At 47.0% G+C, this 22,685-nt stretch overlaps 1 long non-coding RNA gene across 7 annotated transcripts in view; it reads left to right on the forward strand.

Annotated features, from left to right (window-relative positions):
- The window catches only part of LOC106629404 (uncharacterized), a 71,583-nt gene that overhangs the window by 37,852 nt on the left and 11,046 nt on the right, over positions 1-22,685 (forward strand). For 5 of the 7 annotated variants that reach the window (XR_012582862.1, XR_012582865.1, XR_012582864.1 and 2 more), the window contains one exon: positions 12,432-12,647. This is a non-coding gene — a long non-coding RNA (uncharacterized LOC106629404). Of the gene's footprint in view, positions 1-6,516; positions 6,623-12,431; positions 12,648-15,780; positions 15,988-22,685 lie in introns of those variants that run through there. The other 2 variants (XR_012582861.1, XR_012582866.1) reach the window with 2 other exon arrangements.

The raw sequence follows: 22,685 nt of genomic DNA on the forward strand, positions 1-22,685 counted from the left end.
CCAGGATCCCACCAGTTCATTCCCTGTGCACACTGGTTCTTACTGTATCTCTTTCCAGACAAGAAAGCCCTTGTGGCTGAGGTGCTAAAAATAACAAATGTGTCTTCATGCCTTCAGTAAGATGGGCCATGGGTGGGCACAGCCTGGCTTTTAAAGGGTTAAGGAGGCTGTGTCCTTGGTGACATGCAATTTATGATCTTGTGAATCCTTTTTTAATTATTTTGCTGTGACAGAGGTGGAAATATCCAACTTCAAACGACTGGCTTTATTGATATGCTGCTATTTGTGCCTCTGTGGAGGAACAATCCCATAAAAGCAATAAATTAGAAAAACCCCTTTTCTCATCAGAGAGAGAGATACTTTCTGGCTGGGAGCAAGAGACCTGGTGCAAAGGCATTTCAGCTCCACGAAGGGGCTCCCTGTGATCTGTGGTGAAAAGCCTGTTCTTACTAACCAGGCACATTTACAGTGCACCCAACTACTCAGTGCACATCCTCCCTCCAAGAAGGGCTCATTGCACATGGCTGGAGTTTGGAATTTCTGTCTGCATTCATGGATGTTGGCTGAACATCTGTAAAATGTTTATGGCTTTGTGGCCGCTCACATTGGTTAGTTATTTACCCTATTTGCTCTGAGAGGATGATCAGAAAGCACATTTTAGGACAGAAAAAGGGATTTCAAAGTACAATTAACTGATGCTGTTGGAGAGGAGCTGATTGAGGCCAAAATGGCTGTGTTTATTTGCAGACACAAATGACTGGTTTTCACCACAGAGAACGCAACAAAATCCATCTCATGAATCCAGATGAGAGCAAATATGACATTGTATTTTTTTTTCTTTTTTTAGTGTAAATAGTTGCCCATAACAGAGATGTACAGGCCTGGCCACAGGAGTACCCGAGCACAGCCATACAAACACCAGCAGTTATGAAATGATTTGTGCTTCCAGCTGCATTTGGCAGCTGCCAGAGCCGAGCTGGGCTCTGCCAGCATGTGAGGAGTGAGCATTGGATGGGTCTGACCAGTCAGGGGCATGTGAGCCAGCCTCTGCTCCTCTCTTTGGGCAGGCACGGTCTGATGTGGAGTAAATAACACAGGGAGAGTCACCCTGGGCCCCAAGGATGATCACCAACCCGTCCCTGCTAGCACAAAGGAATTGCAAACTTTGGGGAAATTGATTCCATGTTCATCCTCGTCAATCCCCAGTCTGTAACTGCAGCCATGGTCTCCTCAGCACCAGCCCTAAAAGGAGACTTCACCAGGGCTGAGCTCACACATTTTAACAAAAGTCAAGCATCCGTCCCAAGTCTTGTTTTTGCAAAGGGGAGACAGCAGTGTACCTCAAGCTGTAGTCTCCAATCTGCTTTTGTTAAGAGGATCTGTGAAATAACTGCTCTTCTTGTACCAGTAGAAAATTTCATACCCCAGAACCCCACTCATTTCAGAACCTGGCTTTTGGTAACAACCTTTTCTGGCACCCAGGTCTGAATTGATGATCTCAAGGTAAAATTGCTCCAAATGCCATCATGATTCCCTGAAAACACCCAAGAAGCAGAAGACAGGGCCTGATTATTTTTTTGCACCGTGGCATAAATCAGAAATGCCTCCACAGAAGTCCCAGGCACTTCCCACCCTCTAGCAATGGTACAAGAGAAAGATGATTTGGTCTCTAGTTTTTACCTGCTGTTGATCCAGTCCTGAGATGCTGCAGAAAATGGGATATTGCTTTTGACTTACACAGATGCTGGATCAAGCCTACAGTGATTAACATTCAACACCTGTGCTTCAATCAAGGTACTTTTCTGTAGTAACACCATTTATGTTGAAACTTCTTCTCCTTCAGTCACTGATCTTCAGGCTTATGCGCCTTAGCCTGGTCTAAATCCAGGGTAACGCTGCTCTTATTGGAGTTATTCCTGATCAGCACTGGTTTAAATGAAATCTGAATGTGGCCCACAGGTGACATGGCTTCAGGGCCCTGTAAAGACCAGAGCTACAACCCAAGTTCCCTGGGTTATATATAATTTATATATCCCCCCATCCACGCTGACCAGCACAAAGCAACGTGGATGAGACGTTATTGCATTTTCATTCCTTGATGTGGTAAAATTTACTGTGCCGTGGGGTTTTCCACATTCCCTGTTTACAGACATTGTTTTCATGGGTATGGAACCACCTCCCTCTGTGCCAGCCCATGCTCAGGGTTTGTCCTCCAAATCATAAAACTTCTAGGCTTGACACACACTGCACTGTGAGAGGCTGAACAGAGCCAGTCCGAGGGATGGAGAATATTCCGCATCCAGGGAGAAAGGGACCAGGCAGGAGAACAATCCTGCCTTTGGGACACCCTGTCTGCTGCTTTAACCATCCATGTGGGCAGCCCATCCTCTAGATAAGGGCATTTCCCCACAACTCCCATAAAATCCCATTCATGGTCTCCATCCTTTGCTCACACCCCACCACAACCAGGGCTCTCAGGTTGGGCTGAGCACCCAGCTGGGGGAGTTTGCCAGCTCAGAGCCCACCAGGATTTGCTTTCAGAGCCCATTTCCAGCATGCCCATGGAAAGATGAAGACCCAGCAGTGATGAGCAGCACAGAACTAACCCCCCTGCACTGTGCTGAGCTGGACCCTGGTGCAAAACGATCTTATGCTGCTGCTTGATCACACCTTGAAGGTCACTGGTGAGGCCATGCAAGGAGAAACCAACGTCTGCCACCTCGGTGGGCCTCGTGGGCATGTTCACACCCCCACCTTGAGACCCCTCAGGAGATCATCCCACTAGAGGGCACTGGGAGTCGATTTTCCATTCCCTTATCTTAGTTTCTGCTCTTTATTTGAGTTTCTCCTTGCTTAGTGTTCTCCCCACCTCTCCCTCCTCTTTGCTGGCCAGCTCAGACTGTTTAAATTGGAAATTATTTGTATTACTGTCTGTAAATAATAGATGAGGGAGTGAAGTGGAGTTGGTGTCCCTTCCATAAACTCCTCCTCACTTTAATTAGTGCGAAACAGCCTGGTGAGAATGCGAGCTGCCTTGATGCTGGTAATTAAAATTGAAACCACTGAAAAGCTGCTCTATTTTTTATCGGAGCTGCTGTTGGGAGCCGGGAGCCTGCGGACGGCTCTGCAGTAAAGAGTGATAATGAAGGTGTGAATTCCCGCAGGGAGGAGGGGCAGCTGTAGCGATGGCTGAACTTACACCAGATGAAAATGCAGGAGCAATTAGAGGTGCCTGTGTACAAGCTGGGCATCGGAGATTAGTTGGCACCTTGGGAGCATGGCAGGGAGGGACAGGGAAGGGGGAGATTTTTTTTTTTTCCGTTTTGGAAAAAAAAAATTAATAATAATAATAAAAGGTGGCAACTTAAAATTAAGACAAATATGTGCAGCGTGCCTGCCTGAGCAAGGGATGGAAGGGATGGTGGAAGATGGGGCTGCAGTACAGAGCATGTGGGGTTGGAGACAGCAGGGAAACAGCACCACTCGTCACACTGAGGAGTTTTTCAGGATTTTCAGGAGCTCCCCAGCTGCCCTTGCAGGAAAGGCATGGGCTTGATGGGCTTGCTGCCATCCTCAGGTGTGCTGCTCCTCAATGTGCATCTGGATCCCTCTGCAAGTCCTCTGTGTGCCCATGCAATGAACCAAAGCCAAGTGCAGACCACTGAATTCTTCTTCTCATCTTCTGTTAGGCTTTGGATCAAACCCCACCTCTGAAAAATAACTGTTGAGTATCCAAGAGTGATGGAAGATGGAAGAGCACAGAGAGCTTAGCTATTCTTGGCCAAAGAGGAGGTTGGGAAGAGTTGCTTTAAGTAATCAGATGTGGTTATTAATTGCTTCTTGCTCTGACAATTAATGCTCTGACATTAATTGCTTCCTACTCTGACACATTCATCTTAGTGTGTGCTCCACCAAACAGTTGACAGTGTCTGCTGGGCAGCAGAAAATATATCAGATAATATAATGTATATACATTCTCTGTCCATGGGAAGAGCTGTAAACCTGCAAAATCCTCTTCTGGCTACAGCCACCCTGCAAGGAAAACACTCTCTGAACAAAAGCACATGAGACAGAGGTGCTCTGGGGGAAGAGAAGCTCCTCCAACCTCCCAGAGCTGGTGGGAGCCTCCCCACAAAGGACACCTCACTCGTTAGCTGCTGACACTGGGGGACACCCAAGGGTGTCAAATTGTCTTAATTTAGGCTGAACAGGAATTTAGTAGAAAGGAACTTGGAGAGGCTGTAAATTGCCTGCCCTGACTCAGCTGTGGTTTCAGAGGGTTGGCTGCTGGGTGTTGTTGTGTTTCCTGGATCAGGAATTACTTATGTAGGGTGCAGCTCCATGGCAGTAATGCTGTTCTCAATGTGAATTCAGGCTCCAAAGTAGGGAAAGTTCAGACTTTCTGTAGGAAGTTTCAATACTGGAATGAAAAGCCAAAATTTAAAAACTGACCATGAAAGGAGCAAACTTAACATATCCTGTAATATCATGACCTTGGAAAAGATCTGTGAAATAAATAGTAGCCTGTGCATTTCCAAGAAAGAGGAAAAACACAGCTTAATTTGAAACATACACTTGGACTTTACCTGCATGAAGGATTCTGTTAAATTTTCATTCACTTCAGCACACTTGATTTCCTAGCAAACCCCATGGCTTTGTAGAATAAGCATTTTCTGGTGAAAACCTGCTCAGCTTTTTTTCTTTGTCATTGAGTCAGAGTAACAAAATATTTTTACACTTGAAATTTATCACTTGATCTCCTGAAGGAAGAATCTGGGAGAAGAACGAGGGCAAAGGAAGGAGAGCTGAGATGCCCACGGCTGGTGTTTTGTTTGTTTTCAGTTAATGTGATATTCTCAGGAATATGCTGATCCAGGAATAATGGACTGTCCACAATGCTGACGAGTGCCTCAGCATATTAGTGAGATCTCCATGGTTCATATTTATCTCCTGTATCTTCTCTGACTGAGAGTTTCCAAGGTTTCTCTGTGATTTCATCTGTGAGGTGCAAGCAACCCACAGAGAGACTTTGCTAAACCCTCCAGAGTTTGGAAACTGGAAGTTTATAAACCCAGGAGATGGGAAAGTTTGGAATCATTTAAAGCTTAGAGACTCTGAACAATTGTGTTTTCACTTGTTTTTACTTTGTTGTAGTGAGGCTGTTTTATTTTATTATAAAGCAGGCTGGCCTTGCAGTTGAATTCAGCCTTTGTGCGCTGTTGTATATTCTGCCCAAGATTGTTTTCTCAGGCAGTGGGTTGTATTCTCTCACCTGTCAGGCATGATACAAAAATGTGATTGAGCAGATTTCAAAACTGAGAGGGTGTTTTCCCAAGCCTACAGGACATGTTTATTTATCAACTTGTTTCACACACTGGTCAGTGGCTTTTGTTATTTAAACCAAAGAGGAGGTAGAACAGATTTGTATCTGAGACATCTTGCGTACAAATACTTGGGATTCTGTGTGTTTTTCTCTGCCAAATAATGTTTTCAAGACAACTGAGCTGTCAATTTGTTAGAAGGAAAAATATGACTCTTCAGAAACACTTATTTCCTTTACTGAATGCTAGGAAATTTCCAGGGGAAAAAAACTTATTAAGATAGAACTAAGTTAGGAGATAAATTGAAATTCTTTGATTGAAAGTAATGTTATTAAAAAGTTTTAATTATTGAGAAGAAAATGTAGGAAAGGCACTCAGAGCTAACATTAAAATGATTGGAAACTGGTAATTAAAACAAAATGCTTGAAAATTAAACATCACAAAATATGAAACTGCAAACGTGGCTCTGATTCATTACAACACTCAAAATTTGGGATTGCTATGAAGTTGTAGATGGTTGGTTTGAATTCTGTGGGTCTGTGTTGATGCTGAAAGTTGGGCAAATGCTGCAGGACTTTCCTGGTTGAGGCCACCAAACCTCAGGTCCCATCCTTATCCTTCCCTTTCCCACTTCTTGCCATCCCCCATTTAGATTTCCACTGTAAAGCAAAACTTGTTGTTCTTTCTGAGAGTATCTGGATGCCACTTTCCCTAGGTGTTTGTAAAGTTCATCAGTTTCACCCTCCCAAACAGTTCAAGCTTTATTTTGAAACCCCACTACAATTACTGAGGCACAGAGCTGTGTCTCTCTGCAGAACACCAACTTCAGCAAAGGGTGCTTTCCTTGAGCAGCCTCTGGATTTCTACACAAACATCTCCAGAACGTCCCTGGGATCTTGCAGAACCAGGTCTGTGTTTCCTCTTCATGAGGGAGTTGGCACCAGAGAGTTGTTCCATGGTCACTGGGCTGGTTTGGAATCTGCTTCACCCAAACACTGCAAGGAGCCCTTATAGGAAGCACCAGCACAGTTCTCTTGGCAGCTTTTGCACCAGAAAAGCCACCACTCCTCTGAAAGTCAGGCAAAACCCATCTAGTCACCTCCTCTATTACCAGACTGGGTTTTTCTACATGGTCAGAGCAGTGAATGTCACCTTGATGTCACTGATGGACAGAATGCCTCATCCTCTCCTCCAGGACAAACACCCGAGCCCCACACAGGACCTGGCTCCTGCCACCTCCTTTGCCCACAGTGCTTTTCCCAGGAGAGACCAAGAGAGAGCAATCTTACACTTGGAAGGAGCTAATTTGAATTGGATGTGAAGTTGTTACTAATTTAATGTTTATCCAATAACAAGGACTTTGCAAAACCCCTTACCTTTTCATGAGCCTCAGGTAACACTGTCAATTCATAATTGCTATGATTCCTTTATCCTGTGGTTTAATAAATAATTTACCTAAATTATTAAAATGAAAATTTCAACATTATTAAAAATTAACCAGGTTAAATGAGCAAACAGTAAATAGTGCTGGGATTGTCCTGCGTGACAGGAGTCCACAGCTTTTATTGTCTTTTTCCCAGGCACAGAGGGGACGTTCCTCCCTCCCCCTCTTCCTCCTCCCTCCCTCCCTCCCTCCCTCCCTCCCTCCCTCACTTCCACTGCTCTACTCTTGTCTTTCACAAACTCCTCTCCTTGATATTAGTTTTCTTCACTGCCTGTTTCATCTCTGTGTCCTGTTCTCCCGTGTTGGTTTGCTCTTCCTTCCCATGACCCCTCTCCCTCCCTGCTGCAGCACCAGGCATCCATCTCCTCTCTGCACACTCTGTTCTGCACACATATGTAGCACAAGATGCCTGGTGGGCTTTTTTGTGCTTTTTTCCTTTGATCCGTGCCTGGCAGTGCCATCTGATGCCAGGAAGACATAGATCCAGGAGAACATGTGATCTGCAAAGAACAGAGAGTTTGTCAGGTCTTCAGGATATGGGCTGCTTCCATTCATGAAAAATTTATTAAATTCTGACTGCTCTTAAAGGATCGCAGCTCTGTCATTTTTAATTGAAACATTCAGTTTGCCCAAAATGAAGTGCTCTATCTTCCAGGCTGTATCTCTTGCCAGATTTTTTTTTCTTCTCTGTAATTCCTGCTGAACTGCTCCTTCTGCTGTTTTCTGGCAGAATTCCTCATTGACTTAAAAGGGTTCCCCCCCTCCAGGCTTCATCCCATCCATTTTCCCTTTCAGCACATGGGAGTCCTGGAAATGGCCTTTCCTCCTGCCTGGCATTTTTTCACACAGAACACTTGCACCAGCACAGACCTCAGGGCACACAGCTGATCTTCTGCAGGCCTGAGAGAGTGAGGCGCCCAGCTCTTGCTGCGTTTTGGTAGGAGCTTGGTGCCAGCAGGCCTGCCCATGCCTTCTCCAGGGTGCCCATAACACCATTCCACATCCCCTGATGAGTTTTGGTAGGAGCTTGGTGCCAGCAGGCCTGCCCATGCCTTCTCCAGGGTGCCCATAACACCATTCCACATCCCCTGATGAGTTTTGGTAGGAGCTTGGTGCCAGCAGTCTCTCCATCCCTTCTCCAGGGTGCCCATAACACAATTCTACATCCCCTGGTGAGTTTTGGTAGGAGCTTGGTGCCAGCAGGCCTGCCCATACCTTCTCCAGGGTGCCATAACATCATTCCACATCCCCTGCAGACACCTGGCCTCTGAAAGGCAGGTGTGGACTTCTTAACGTGCACTGATCATGCTCTTCTTTTTCTTTCTCCCATTAAGGAAGTCAGGCAATATTTGCCACCAAAATTCAGCTTTGTTGACAGGCCCTTACCTATCCCTTTCTGAGCAGCCCTTGTGCAGTTCCCAGCCTTGCTACAGTCCTGTTTAGGATGGAGAGTGAAGGAAAAGATCCCACCTGCATGCAGAAGCAGCGGTGGTGTGAGCCACAGGGATAATTCAGCTGGAATGTGTCCAGGCGACCAGGAGTGCTTGCTCCTACAACACGCTCTTGAGAGGGGAAGCCCCAAGGGTATGGTCAAAGTGGAGGCAAATGGATGCACTGTGGAAGTGGTGAGCCCCAGAGCCCATAAAGCAGGGGAGATGTGTCCATGGGGAACGTGGAGTTATTGACTGCACTCTCACGTGGCACGGCCCTTTCCTCCCACAGCCAAGCTGATATCTGAATTACTTTGGATTTTAACCACAATTAAAGAGTTAATCAAGGTCAACAGCTCCTTTCAAATACAGTTTAGTACAAAATCCTAATGCAGGAATTACACAAATTGATATTGTCAATATAATGGATTCGAACCAATTGTGCTAAACAAGGTTGTATCAAGTCTGCACTCTGTATTAGGTGAGGGCTAATTCTGTCTAGCAGCAGTGGAGACGAAGAGAAAAACAGATACATCAAGGCTTCACAGTCTGGATTTATTACCAAGGTGGTTTTTACTCCCCTCAAAGAATTCATTAGTCTAAGAAAACAGTGCAGTGCTGAGGATTCAGTTCCATTCAGAAGGCAGAACACACAAAATTGAATGCATGGACTCTCTCAGTCTAATCTATAGGAGATGGAAGGAAGGGACAGTCAAGAGAAATGATGAGCCTAGAGAATAAATCTGAACAGCAGCCCTTGGTGGAAAAGGAGGTGACAAAAGACTCTGCTCAGGTGCCCAAATGGATTGCACTACTTGAGACATCTTAAAGTATCCAAGACACCAGGCATGGCTGGAAGATGTGACAAGAGACCTGTAGAAAACCCATGTTCTCCCAGCATGGCAGATCTCCAGAGTGTCTCAAATGAACCCTAGGAGATCCAACCCTCTCACACCAACTGACATTCCAGCCTTGTTTTGCTTTTCAGAGTTCCTTAAAGGTTTCATCAATGAGTTTCTTCCCAGCTTTGTAGACATGACGTAACCCTTTCCCTTCATCTCAGCATCCACCTTTTGATTCCTCTCCTCAGAAGAAGTGTGTGGAGTGACCCCAGCCCTTGCTCCCACCCTCCAAACTGCTTTGGAATGGTGGGAGACAGCCAGCTTTTCCGGGGTCCGTGTGAAAGAAGCTAAATGGGAACAAGAAGGTGGTAATGGAGTGGAAGCAGAGCAAGGAAAGCTTCATTGATGGATTATTAAGCACTGTCAAAGTTTCAGCAGAGTGGAAAACTTGGAGGCAGGAGTAGTAACCCATGAAAAATCACCTCTTCCTTTTCCTGTCCATGGCAGGGCGGCGTGTCCAGATCAAAGCCGCCCGTCACTGCTCGGCCCCAGTCGCACGATTTACGAGGCACTGGGGCACCAGCCCATTAACAGCCCCGGTAATTCATTGCAAGGGCAACAGGAGGTGTATATCCCCTCCCCTCAGGACTTACTCATTCACCCAAGTGTCCCCCCAATCACTGGAACCTGGACATCAGAGGGGCAGGTGTTCTGAATGAGAAGAGGCACGAGGATGAGCAATAGGGTAGGAGAGGACACTTGGGAGAGGCTGGGATGGTTGGAGCGGGTAGGAGAGGCATGACCCAAGAGGCAGAGCCATTTTCCTATCTTAATGCACCCATTAAGGAAATCTCATTGGTTTTAATTGCATTCTGACCTTCCGGAGCTCCTCCTGGCTGTTTCCCTTGGGATTGGCCTTGGAGAAGGAGCATGCTTCATGCACAAGGGCAGCTGGGAGGCCTCTGTGCTTTCTCAAGGTCTGTGGGATATTGTGCTCCTCACACAGGGCAATTCTTGCTGTCTGCAGCTGGTTTAGAGGCTCCACAACACCAAAATCATTGATGGCTGCAGGTGACACCAGCTAAGGTGAAATACACGGTCCCAACACAATTTGGAACCTGAAGACCCAGAAATTCCTAAGTGGAGAACATTCATGTAGCATTCCACCACTTTACTGGCAGCACTCAGACATACTCTCTTCTCTTAAATCTTCTCTTGCTCTTCTGCAACATGCCTACATTCAAAACCAGCTTTGCAGAAAGCAAATGCTTTGTTGCTTTCCAAAGATAAAAAATACCAGGTTTACTCTTTGTTTTCTTGTGTCTGGCTACTCCATCCATTTGATCTCACTCCCTTTCTCTCTGTCTTTACCTTCCCCATAGTCTGACAGTCCCATTTCTTACTTCCCATCACCATTTCTTGTGTTATACTCCATTTTCCTTGCACTAGTATCCTTCTGCTCCTTCATGCTTAGCTTCAACTGTTTCAGAGGCTTTCAAAAAGTCCCATTCTGTTTAGTCTTCCCTGACTTTTTTAATTCTTCTGCTCTTCCCTGCACATGCTCAACTCTTTAGCTAATTTTTGGTGTCAGAAAACTTGTCTCAGCTACATGACTAGGTTTAAAACATCTATATATTCACAAGAAAACTTTGAATGTGAGTTTTCCTCTTCAACAATTGGCACTAGAACTAAATCCTCATCAGAGGTACTTGCCTTTAAGGGCAGCAGTGGAGATAAATAGGCTCTGAAGCAGAAATGGAACGCTCACCAGTCATATTCAGTGAGTGAGATAAGATGGCCAGATCAGTGGAGTGTTTTCTTGCAAAAATCTTTCAAATTTCTCTTAAAAAGGGGCCTTTTAAAAATTAATTCCAATGCGGCTCCTTTTGTGTCATTTTTAAGTTGCTACTTATCATTTCTTTTTGAAGCAAGACTACAAACAGATTTCCATCAATTTCCCTCAGAAACTCATTTTCTGTTTCATACTATGAAGTTCACAAGAAATATGGCTAATTTCCCAACCACTGGTTGCTGTGCACTTGACTCTATGGTCACAGGGCCAGGCAGATGTGCCTGAAAGACAGGAGAGCACTGGTTTGGTTCTGCATGGGACAGGGAAAGGGATGTGACCAGCTGAAATGAGATGGAAGTGGTCAGAGTATTTCCTGTTCCTCCTCAGAGGCCCTTAAAGCATGACCAAGAATAAGAATCTGGCAATGATCTTTGGTTAAAAGATAACCAGAAAGGAGGTAAATGGAGAGAAAGTGCAAATGAGAAGATACTGGTCTAGCTGGGGGGAAATGCCTTTGTTAGGGTAATAATTTGGAAGGGAAATCTATGAGATTTGGGTTTATACATGCCTGCTTAATGAAAATGTGATTTAGACACCAGTGGTTTTTAGGTGGAAGAATTTCAGCTCTAGTTAAGTGGAAGGAACAGTTCCATGAACTGCTTGTAGTAAAGTTTGGACGCTTTGTCTGGAAGCAGAACTCAGCCTCACATGCAGCTTCTCCGGGGCGCACAGCCCTGGGAAGACACAAAAAGGAGATGAGACAAGGTTTTGATGGCTCCTCTGTGTTACTTTCTCAGAAAGGAGCCTCAGAAATGTCCCTAGATGTTGCCGTGGGATTTACAGCCTGTTTAGAACTCAGGGTTATGGTGCATTCCCACCTCTAAAGGCAGATGGTCCATCTTTACCTATGAGAAGATAAAGGATGAGATGAAGCCCTTCAGCAGAGGGAGAAATGAAGCAGGGCCATGAGAGGACAAACCTTTGATACTGCAGAAGGGAAGCCCAGCATGGGAAAGGGCAGAGTCTCCACCAGGTCTTGCAACACATGTGAAACCCATCAGGGTCACTGTTCCCATGGTGTTCTGTTGTCTGAGCCATAACATGACACCCTACAGAGAGGGAAAGGCATCCTGTGGGTAGGGGGAAGAGCTATCTGTGCTTTTAAGAGGTTGGCTGGGAATTAAGGGAATACTTTATGGTGGTTACACTCTGAATTTATAGTTTCCTCCTCTTGCTTTTTAATGTTCTTTTACCAAATTACCTGTGGTTTGTCCTATAATATCCAGCTGCCCTGTGGTCTGACATGTCCCAGCACCACCTGGGACACATGAAAGAATATAAAAAAAACTGTCAGAGAAGAGAAGGCCTGCAGTGCAAAATGTGGGTTCTTTTCTGGACCTAAACCCTAATTGTCCAGACTCTTGGATCAGGATTTGATAGGTTTGCTCTCATGTGATAGGGCAATGATGATATTATGACACAGATCAGAACTTTCTTATTCCAAAAGTGGGAGCCAGAACCCTGTTTTCAAGAAGGCTTTTGGCTGTGAAGTTCAGAAAACATCTACTGCCTCTTAACTAACTTCTCTGTCTTATTATTTAGGGGTCTGAGCTACTCTGCACACATCTATTCTCAAGAGATAGAAGAAGGTGCAGCATCAGTATCCCAGAACTTCAGAGCACAGTAGGACACCTACTCAGAGAAGACCTTCTGGTACCTCCCATTGCATTCCTGGAGAAGCTAAAATCAGGTCACCTATAGCTACTAATAAAAAAGAAATCCTGCTCTGAGAACTTGCTAGCCATTCATTACTTGAAAGTGAGTTGTTGCCCCAGAGTTAAGGGTTTGGGAACTTTTGTAGTATATTTTTGGAAACCTGACCTCATTCTGTGGATGTCTAGCCTTCAAAGCAGACCCTCAAAATAAAGCTGTGTAGTCCTGAGGAAGAAAGTCTACTGGTAGTAGAGAAGAGAAAATAAAGCCTTCTCCACAGGTGGCACTGTTAACATGACCCTTGTTTCAGAGGTTTATAGCTGCTTGTCTGTGTGTCCTGGAGTCTGCCTCTATCTTCATTAAGGTCTTTTATTGTCCCACAGGCTGTGTCTCCCTGCAGCTGACCCATTTCTCCCTCAATCCCTGTCCTTCCCAGTGGGCAGCACAGAAGGTGAGGCTGCCATGTGTGGGCTTCAGCAGAGCACTTCCCTGCCCCATGTGCCTCCACCAGGAGCAGAAATGCAAGCCCAGCAGTGGGAATGAGCTGCCTTTTCTCACAACTGCCCTGCCCAAAGCCATGTTCCAGCAGTTCACCCCAGTGGCTCTAAAATAATTAGGAGGTTTGAAGTTTCACACGGCCCAGCAGAGAGAGACAGGACAACCCATCTGTTATTGCAGCCCCAGTGAACAATGCTTTGGAGTGATGGGGGGAATTCTGAACTTGGAAACCCCTCCATGACCTCTGCCTGGGAGCAGGGTCATCCCCAATATCCGGGGTGGATGGTGCCTGAGCTCAGGTGCCAGGCCCTGTCAGAGCAGAGCAGGAACCCAAGCATCCTGACACAGGGCATCACCTGCCCAGTCAAGCATTAAACATTAATCCCACAGGACTTTCACTCCTCTGTCTCTGAGGTGAAAGCAGATTAGGAATTTGATCTCCCAAGATTTCTGCACGAAAGTCACCCTTGAGTAGGCTCCTGGTGGTTTGTCCATCTCTTTGGGGTTTTGCCTTTCATTAGATATTGATGCCCTTCAAGGTCTTTTTGTTTTTTGGTTTTTTTTTTGGTTTTTTTTTTTCTTTTTTTAGGTTTTTGGTTTTTTAGGTTTTCTTCTATGACCTCCTGGGGGATTGCATGGTGTCCTGGGTAGGAAGGAATCAGCCTCTACCTGAAAAACTCTAACAGAGGCAGGTCAGCTCCTCCATGGTGCAGGGCAGGATGGTATCTGCAATCCAAACAGCTCCCCTGCTGCAAGGGGCTGCTGGAGGTGTGGAAAAGCCTCTGGGTGCCTTGCCCTGGGCCTGGCAGGGAGTGGCAGTGCCAGGCATGGTGCTGTTTCATTCACAGTGCTCTCCTGCACCGACAGCTCCTCTCCCAGGGATTATTGCAGAGTAGCCAGCGCGCCGTGCTTGGATTGAGCTGGCAGATTTAATTAAGTTGCGATTTAATTACCTATCAGCATCCCTGTTTAATAAAGCTCAGGAGGATTTTCATTTTGAAAAAATAATAATAATAATAATAATAAATGATAAGGGCTGTCACCGAGTGGAAGTGAGGGCACCCAGTCTGGGCAGGAGGGCTCTGCAGGCAGTGTCCCTGTCCCTGTCCCTGTCCCTGCCCTGTGGGATGAGCAGCACACAGCCAGGCTCAGACTGAGGTTGGGAGAGCTGGCACAGATTGCAGGGAGGGGAGTGTGACCCTTGGCAGCCCGTGTGATGCCACAGGCCCAGGGCTCATCTCCAGGCACTCTGCTTGCTCATTTTGCCTCTTTGTACAGAGACTGGAAGGCACTCAGGAGCCCCTGCCCACTGCCAACAGTATTGTCCTGATCATGGTTTGTCATTTTTGCTGTCTGCTGAGGCACCTCTGAGGGGAGGTTGGCTCTTGTGGAGGTTGGCATTTCTTTGGTGTTCTTCCTAGACAGCAAATCCAGAGTGTGGATGCTGCTTGGGTTTTCTGGTGAGGTTTTGAATACACTGACACCCAGTGAGTGATTTTAACTTTGGCTTTAGTTTTGATTCACCAGATCAAACTCAAAGCTGTGTGTGATGATCAGGGCCATCAGGATTTGGGGATGTTTGGAGAAGACACTTTGGCTCCTCTCTGGGCAGCAAGTGAAGATGTCAGACTGTGGCCGTGCCCAACATCTGGGAGAATTCCCACCAAAAATACTCATCCACTTCAGCACTTCAGCCATCATCTCCTTCCATGCCCCTCCCAGCCCCACCAACCTGCGCACAGCATTAATGTCACTGTTTGCTGAGGATGTTTCCTCAGGGTTTAATTGTGCTTGAGGTTTTATTTCTTTTGGGCCAGACCCAGACCCTGTGACAAGCAGACGTGGTCATTATCCCAGGGTGGGACTCACCAGCTTTGTGTGAGCTCAGATGCTGGACAGGGACCTGCTGCTCCTTGCTGCCAGTGGGGATGGGTTTCTTGTTCTGCCATCTGTGTTCATCCTGTTTTCTGCTTTAGAGCTTTCCTTTCATGGAGGCTCACCCGAGACCTCTGTGCACCTCCCCACTGATGAGGATGTGTCAACACCAAGTTTAGCACTTCTTAAACCATGATAACTGTACACACAGTATAAAAGAAGCAGTGCTTTAAGCAAGAAAAATGAAGGAAAGGCCAAACCTTTCCCCATAGTCACCGGCATCACACCAAATGAGATCTAGCCTGAGTTCTAAAATACCTCCAAGGGGATAATATATCCATATGTGCTTCCCACCTGCACCTGGGACAGCACATATGGCTTCCTTAGCTCTTGCTCTGGCCTCTAAAACACACCTACATTTGTGACATTCACTTTTAGAGACCCCCTCAGCTAGGCATAGTGGGTTCCCTCCCTCTCTTCCCCCCAAAAAGCCACTTTCCAACAGGGAAAACAGCTGAGATGGAAAGAAACAGACCTTGATATTTCTATTGTTTCACAGTAGCAGTGCCTGTCCTGAGACCCCAGGCCTGACAGATTGACATAACAGGTTAATAAGTGCTTTCCACTTCTCCTAAAGGCTAATTAAATATTAATCCACTTGGTGAGGTCAGCAAAAATAACAAACAATTGGCAGAGTGAAATTCGTTTAATTAATTCTCCTGTGGAGGTTTTTTAAGCATCTTCCTCCCCTGACAGATGACTGCCTCGGCTGCAGTAACCTACAGTGAAATCAGAACTTATTGGTTCTGGGCCTGCTTTTCTCAGATATTTAATTTTGTTTCTTTGGGTTTGCTTGTTTTTTTAGTTTCTGAACGCTTGTTGGGTATTGCCCAAGGCTCTAAGCAGAGATGAAAGAAGAGAAAGAAGGGAATGCAGAAGTGGGGTGTGAAGATGAGGAAGAAGATATTGGACAAGGTCTTCTTAGAAGGCTCCAACCTTCATTTACAAAGACATGAGGTGCAGAATCAGTGCAGAAATCACCCAGCAGATGTGTCTCAGCCTTGGTGGGGTGGGTGTGAAAATTGTGAAATCCCAGAAGATACACACTTAAGGCAAGCCTAGAGGTGCCTTTCGTCACAGCTGTAATCTTGGGACTGAGAGAGAAAAGGGAGACCCAGCAGACAGCATGACTGGGGATCAATGAACAGCTCCAAGAAGGAAATTGGAGCTGCCTTCTTCCAAAATGCGCTCTTAAAAACAAAGAGTAGAAACTTCCAGAGGGAAGGATTAAGGAAAAACATTCTTCATAGGCAGAAGCTGCACTGCTCTGTCTCCAGGTATTTCTCCAAGCACCTGCATGTCTGGAGTAGGGTGTCCCCATGGACACTCATGATTACCCATGAGCTGCAACCCACACTCACCTCTCAGCATGACAGGGGAAAACATCCCTGGGCATGGAGCCTTCCAGGCATCAGCCCAGACTTGGGGAGGACTGAGAGAAGTGGAGAAACTTTCTCTGGGTTACTGCTTTAGTTCCACGTTAATTTTTTATTTATCTGAAAGTGTCACTGGAAGGGTTTTCAAAGTGAGTCTAAAGTAATTAGGCACTCCTGCTGATGGATTGCACTGGAGAGACATGTGGATTATTTATTACAAAGTCACTTGCTGGAAAGGTTAGAGGCTGAGAAGTAATTATTTTTTCCTTTTCTTCCTTTTTTTTTTTTCTCCTTTTTTTTTTTTTTTTTTTTTTTTTCCAATGCTGGAATCATCAGGGGAGACCAGCTGAAGTTCCTCTGTGAAATATTCCATCCTGCCTAAGTCCCCCTTTTGTCCCCTCTCCCATGGCAGCCAATGGGACTGGTCCTTCAAGGAGGATGTTGAACTGGACCTCATGAAGCCTTCAGTGCTGGGAGCGTGTTTTGGGCTGAAATCCCTGCCCAGCACTCACCCTTTACACCTGGGAATCCGAGGGGTTTCCCACTCTTATTTCAGCATGTCACAGCTGCAGCCAGGCTCAGTTTTGAGGCTGAGCTCACCTAACCAAGCAGGAAGGGCAGCTGGTTCACATGGCAAGCCTGGCACACGACTGGTGAGTGTTTTGAGCAATACCAGGAGGATTAAAGCTTCCAGCAACCTCAGCTGCCTCCTCCTCGCCTGCCTTGTAATCTACGTCTAGGGTGGGAATTGAATCCAAAGAAATGCAATCCTCGACCTTGAAAAACAAAGCAAGGCTTGGCAAGTCTACCGATGAATATGCAACAGCCCTAATCAGGAATCCTTTGTCAGAAAGGGGATAATTGTGCCTAACAACATGTTAGCGTAGTGCTGGATCTTCAGGCTTCTAACAGCTTATAAAATCAGGATCTGTTTTTAGAGGGAAACGCTGAGTGAACAAAGACATGCTCAAGCAATGAGTCACAGGAGAGCTCAGCTCCTGCTGGACAGTGTTAGAGCTGCACAAACCAAACCAAGTCCCCTGACACCCAGAGCAGGAGCCCGGGGTGGAGTCAGGAATTAGAGGGTGGTCTCGGGGGAGTGGTGTGGACACAGGGAAGTTGGGAGGATGGAGCATTAACAGCTCTGCTCTGTGTTCCTTAAACAGTGCCCATGCCGCGGCATCTGGGCAGGTATTATCTCAGCTTTACAGGAGATGGCTACGGAGGTCCTTGCCAAATTAAAAAAAAATTAAATCTTGAATAAAGCTTAGTTTATTCAGGATTTGAGATTATTATAAACCTTTGCAAGGGTCAGTTTAGTTATTATAAACTTTTGCAAGGATCAGTTTAGTTTTAGGTGAAAAATTATATGAATTTCTCAAGGTGAGTTAGGAGCAGGTATCTGCCCTGGAACTGCTGCTTAGGACTCCCCAGTCCTGTGCTCCCACTGCCTGTCTGCATTCCCAGCTGTCCCTGGATTTGCACCAGCACATCCCAGGGAATGCCCTGCCAGTGGTGTCACCACCTTGTGCTGGTCCTTCCTGACATCCTGGGGTGCCTGGCCAGGGATACAGCCTGCATTCCCTGGTGACACAGCCTGCATTCCTTGGGGTGTCTGGCTAAGGACACAGCCTGCATTCCCAGGTGACACAGCCTGAATTCCCTGGGTTAGGGACACAGCCTGCATTCCCTGGGTTAGGGACACAGCCTGCATTCCCGGCCCATTGTGGGGCTGGCCTCCAGGCCACCCAGGCAGAGCTCTGCTCTGACAGCAGCAACCCCTGGCTCTGGTATTTATAGATCCCATCCATGTCCTCCCGAGGAAGGCATCCATAATCTCTTACAGATGTTGGTGAGAACAAAGCCAGCCAGTGACTGCAAAGGACCGCCCAGCAGAGTAATGGATGGAGACCTATTCCTTAGTTGCCTCTGACATTCCTCCCCCTGCATGCTCTTCCTCTTCCCCAGGAGACTCATTGGGGCCTGCCTGGTGCTCCCCAGTGCCCAAAACCCTTCCCTTGGGCAGGCGCTCATCCCCATCCTAGCAGAGGGAGGCTCTAGAAACTGTCTTCCATCCTCCCCAAAAGGGATGGGATGTTCTCCTGAAAACCCCAGAAGATGCACAAACAAAGGAGGAAGGGCGCAGGAGGAAGATGTCCCTGATGCAGATGAAGAACAAGGCTCCTGCCTGGGGGGCTGGTTGCTCCAACAGGTACAGGCACACCAAAGTGCTCCCTGCAAGCTCTCCTGGGGCTTTGGGGTCAGGTAATATTCATGCTACCCACTGTACATGCACATCTCCTGGATTTACTGCACAGCAGGGTGTTTTGCCTTCCCCTAAACCCTTACATTACCATCTCAAGTTTTCTCCTCCAGTTATCAATATCTCCTGCACAAAGAACAAAACAGCCTCTCTGATCTCCTTAGCATCCTTTCCCTTTTAACTCACCACCTCCAATTTCCTCTTCACACCGAGTCAAAGCTCACACCCAAATTCTCCCTTCTTTACCTTCTTATTTCCCATTTCCCTTTCTGGACCTTTTCTGTGCCTTCCTCCTATTTCACTCTTGCCCTGCCCCAAATCCCGCCCTGCCTTCTGTGCAGGGAGGTTGGTGCTTGGCACTGCTGGCACGGGGCCAGCCCACTGCCCTGGGGCCTGGCAGAGCATGGCCTGTCCTTGTTTTCAGGTCAGTGTCCTGTCTGCCAGGAACCCAACAGTTCACCTGGCAAAAGCCAAGGTGAGAGATCTGTTTAGGAATTTACGTGCCTGGATGTTGTCATTTCCCCCTCTGACCCTGCCCAGGACCTCAGTCCCCTCTCTGAGTTGTCCTGCACGGGGGTTTTGGGGGGTGTCAGGAGTTGGTAGGGAACAATAAGCTCACCAGCTCAGATCTGACACAGGTGAACCCAAAGAAGCCCTGGAAAGGGGGATGAGCCAGCTCAGAGGAAAATGAAGCACGTGGAGCTGCTGGACACAGACTTCTGGCAGCACCAAGGGAAGGAGGGGGGTGTTGGCTGGAGAGGTTGGGCTGGGAAAGCAGGGCTGGCTCCCGTCCCCTCTGCACTTAATTGCACAAGGATCTGCAGCCAAGTAACCTTTTAACGAGGGTCCAATCTGTAACACATGCATTCGCCTTGAATCATTGCTAGAAATAACTTCAGGTCATATATCCCTGCTCACCACCAGCTGAGCTGGGGCAGTGCTTGGGGCTCACTGTTCCGTGTGTTCTGGAGCCTTTGGGAGGCTCTGAGCAGCCCCCTTGCTGGCTGTCCTGTCCAGCTACAACTGCATCTTGCTTACTTTTAATCCCATCTGCTGTGGACTCTGTGCAGCCCAATCAACCAACAGGGACTAAGCTGGTGGAGGGAAGCTCCTTCTTCCTGGTTGAGACTTGCTTGAGTCTCAAATCTTTTCCCTCCAGACCCAAACATGTTGATGCCTTCCTCCTTACACTGTGGCCTCTTGGATGGTCATGCAGGAATTTGCATTTGGAATTTCTCATAATCTGAAGGTGCTGCTAGACCCTGACTGAAGCTCAGCTCTGGGGAAGGGGAGCCCTTTGGAGACCAACTTTGAGGCTTCAGCTCCTTACCAGTGCCAACCCCACCCACAAGGAGAGAGGCAGGATGGACAGACCGACGTGTTGGCAGCACTTGGCAGAATGGTGACTTTGTACTGAGCCAGAGCACAATTGGTCAGGGCCTTTTAATGAGTTCCTCTGGTCAGGGCAGCTGCTGAGACAATATTCACATTGATGCTCAGGCTAATGGCAAAATTGGCTTCCAAACTTGCTGTGGCCAAAGGAGGGAGAGGGGCAGCTGGAGCCAAAGCACGGGAAAGGGAGAGAGGCTGGAGCAAGAGGTCAAGCAGAGGAAAGGAGGCACCTCTCCCATTGCCAATGTCCCCTGCACAGGGGACAGATCTCCCACTTTCTTCCTTTGTGCTTTTTGGGGTTTCCCTTCTGTCAGCAGGGTGGCTGGAGCAGCTTTCCCTGGAAGTGGGGTGTCCCCAGTGTCCCCCAGGCTGGGAGAGCAGCCCCAGAGCCAGCAGAGCCCTTGGCGGGGCTTTGTCAGGAACCAAACACAGTAACTGTTTAACGATTTAACTGCACTAATGAATATTGGGCCAGATATTTTCAAGGCCTGTTCAGACTGATTACTTGGAGAGCTGAGTATGTCTACCAATTACCCAGGCAATTAGGCAACTAATTAAACACTTACCCTCAGCTTCATAAACAGAAGAGAGAGAGAGGGAAAAAAGGAGGGAGGGAGAGAGCTGGCTCCAGTTTCTGTGAAATATTAGCTGTCAGAAATTGCTGCTTGCAAGGGAAGGTGCACAAAGGCAGACAGATCTGGGCGGACAGAAAGACTGACAGCACGCACAGGGGAGTGCAGCCATCAGACCCCTTGGCTTTGGCATTGCCAACAGCACGGAAAAGTGTGGAGCCAGTGGGTCTGCCCTGCCCAGGCAGGCAGTGGCTTTCAGGACGTGTCCAAGCCATCATTCCCTGCCCCTCTCCTGCTTGCCTGTGGCCACGCAGGCTGCAATGCCAGAGCTCATCAACACGCCGTCATCTGGCACGGTGCTGGAACAGAGGTGCCAGGGAGGAGGCTCCAGCCCAGGCACCCAGCAGCTCCTGCCCCGTGCAAAAACACACGTGGTGGAAGGAGGCAGCAGCAAGCTGCAAGCCAGAGCCCTGGGAGAATTGCTTTGCAGTGGAGAATAAGCAGAAATGTGTGTGCAATAGGGTTTATGCCAGTTCAGCACACCATGGTTTCATCCTTTTAGATATTTAGGAGCAATGCTGGTCTCCAGGTCAACATCTTAGCAAGGGTCACAGGGTTGAGGCCATACACAGATTAAATCCTACATCTGGCATTTGCTCAGGCCTCTGCTACAAAGGAGATTTATGTTAAACCCGAAGCTCCTGTGAGAAAGTGAAGCAGAGGCGTTTCCTCCAGGTAGGGCCCAGAGGGTTTCACGTTGTGCTCCCCACTTCTTCCCTGCTCAGCACTGGTCCTGCTATTGAAGCTCCTGCTTCCTAAACCTCTGAAAACAGGTATTTTCTAAGAAATAATCAAAAGAATGTTGTTGGAAGGCATTCAGAAACAATCTAGGCTTTCGGGAAAATTTTGAAAAATAATTCTTTCCTGGAAAAAATGTTGAAAACATTGAGTAAAGTCAGAAATACATGTCTTATTTTTTAATTATTTTGCTAATTTTTTCCCTTTTAAAATATGCTTGCCCCTTCCATTTTCAGAGACAGATTTTGGAGAATTTGAAGGCCACATGGTTGCTCCTGTCTTATGCAGGTTCAGCCCCATGGTAGTGATATCCTGCTTGTAGTCTCAACAGGCCACCAGCCATACTCTTTTTAACAAGTTTTGGAAATATCTGTCAACTTTTAGATGCATCATGTCTTCATTACATTTATTTCTCCATCCAGGTGCAATTCCAAAACTAGAGCAGGATCAGAGAGATGCTCAGTGATAAATTATTTCCACCACACAACCAGTGTGTTCTCTTTCTGGCTAGATGGGATCTTGCAAGAGGTACATTTTGTGTCGTTTTGGGATATTCTAAGAGCTGAAAGGACAGGAGGAAAATCCTGATGTGTCTCTGCACTGAGATGCTCTGACAAGATAGAGTTTTTGATACTTTTGATATTTACCCTAGAACAATCCTATTTATTTTGATCCTGTTTACCTGTTTACCTTCAGGACACCATAACAAGGTGGATCAGATTGCTTGGGGGTAATTCTAAAAATTTCAGAAGATAAAAAATAACTACATGAACATGGGATACTACAGCAGACACCTTGACTAGCCACATATTGGTAGTGTGGGCAGATGGACTTCATCTCGCTCGTGAATATTCAGATGGAGCCTCACCTCTGCGGAGCGCGGTGATGGAGCTGGGAGGAATAACTGGATGTGACACGCGGCTGATCACGCACAGATGGCACTTAACAAGGCAAATGAGTGAGCTGATGGGCTTCACTGGAGCCTCCAGACAAGGCAGAGATGGAGTTTGCTTAGCCCTGGAGTTTGAGTGACCTGGGGGTAATTCACAGAAGAGCTCTCCCTGTACCTGCTGAAAGGACACATCTGGGTTCAGGGCAGCTGTAGCTGTCTATTTCCTCTTTCCAAGCCCTCCAAGATTTTTTCACTCTGGCATTCTGGCCCTTCAAAAATATCTTCTCTATTAACACATCCCCCAGGAGAGCTGGATAATCATTCACCAAGGCCTGTTTCATTTCTGGACTCCTTCTCTTTGTTCGAGCCCCTCCACAATCTCCTTTCCCTGAGCTCACTTCTCCTCATCATTGAACT

The sequence above is a fragment of the Zonotrichia albicollis genome, chromosome 16, assembly GCF_047830755.1.
Source record: "Zonotrichia albicollis isolate bZonAlb1 chromosome 16, bZonAlb1.hap1, whole genome shotgun sequence".
NCBI lineage: Eukaryota > Metazoa > Chordata > Aves > Passeriformes > Passerellidae > Zonotrichia > Zonotrichia albicollis.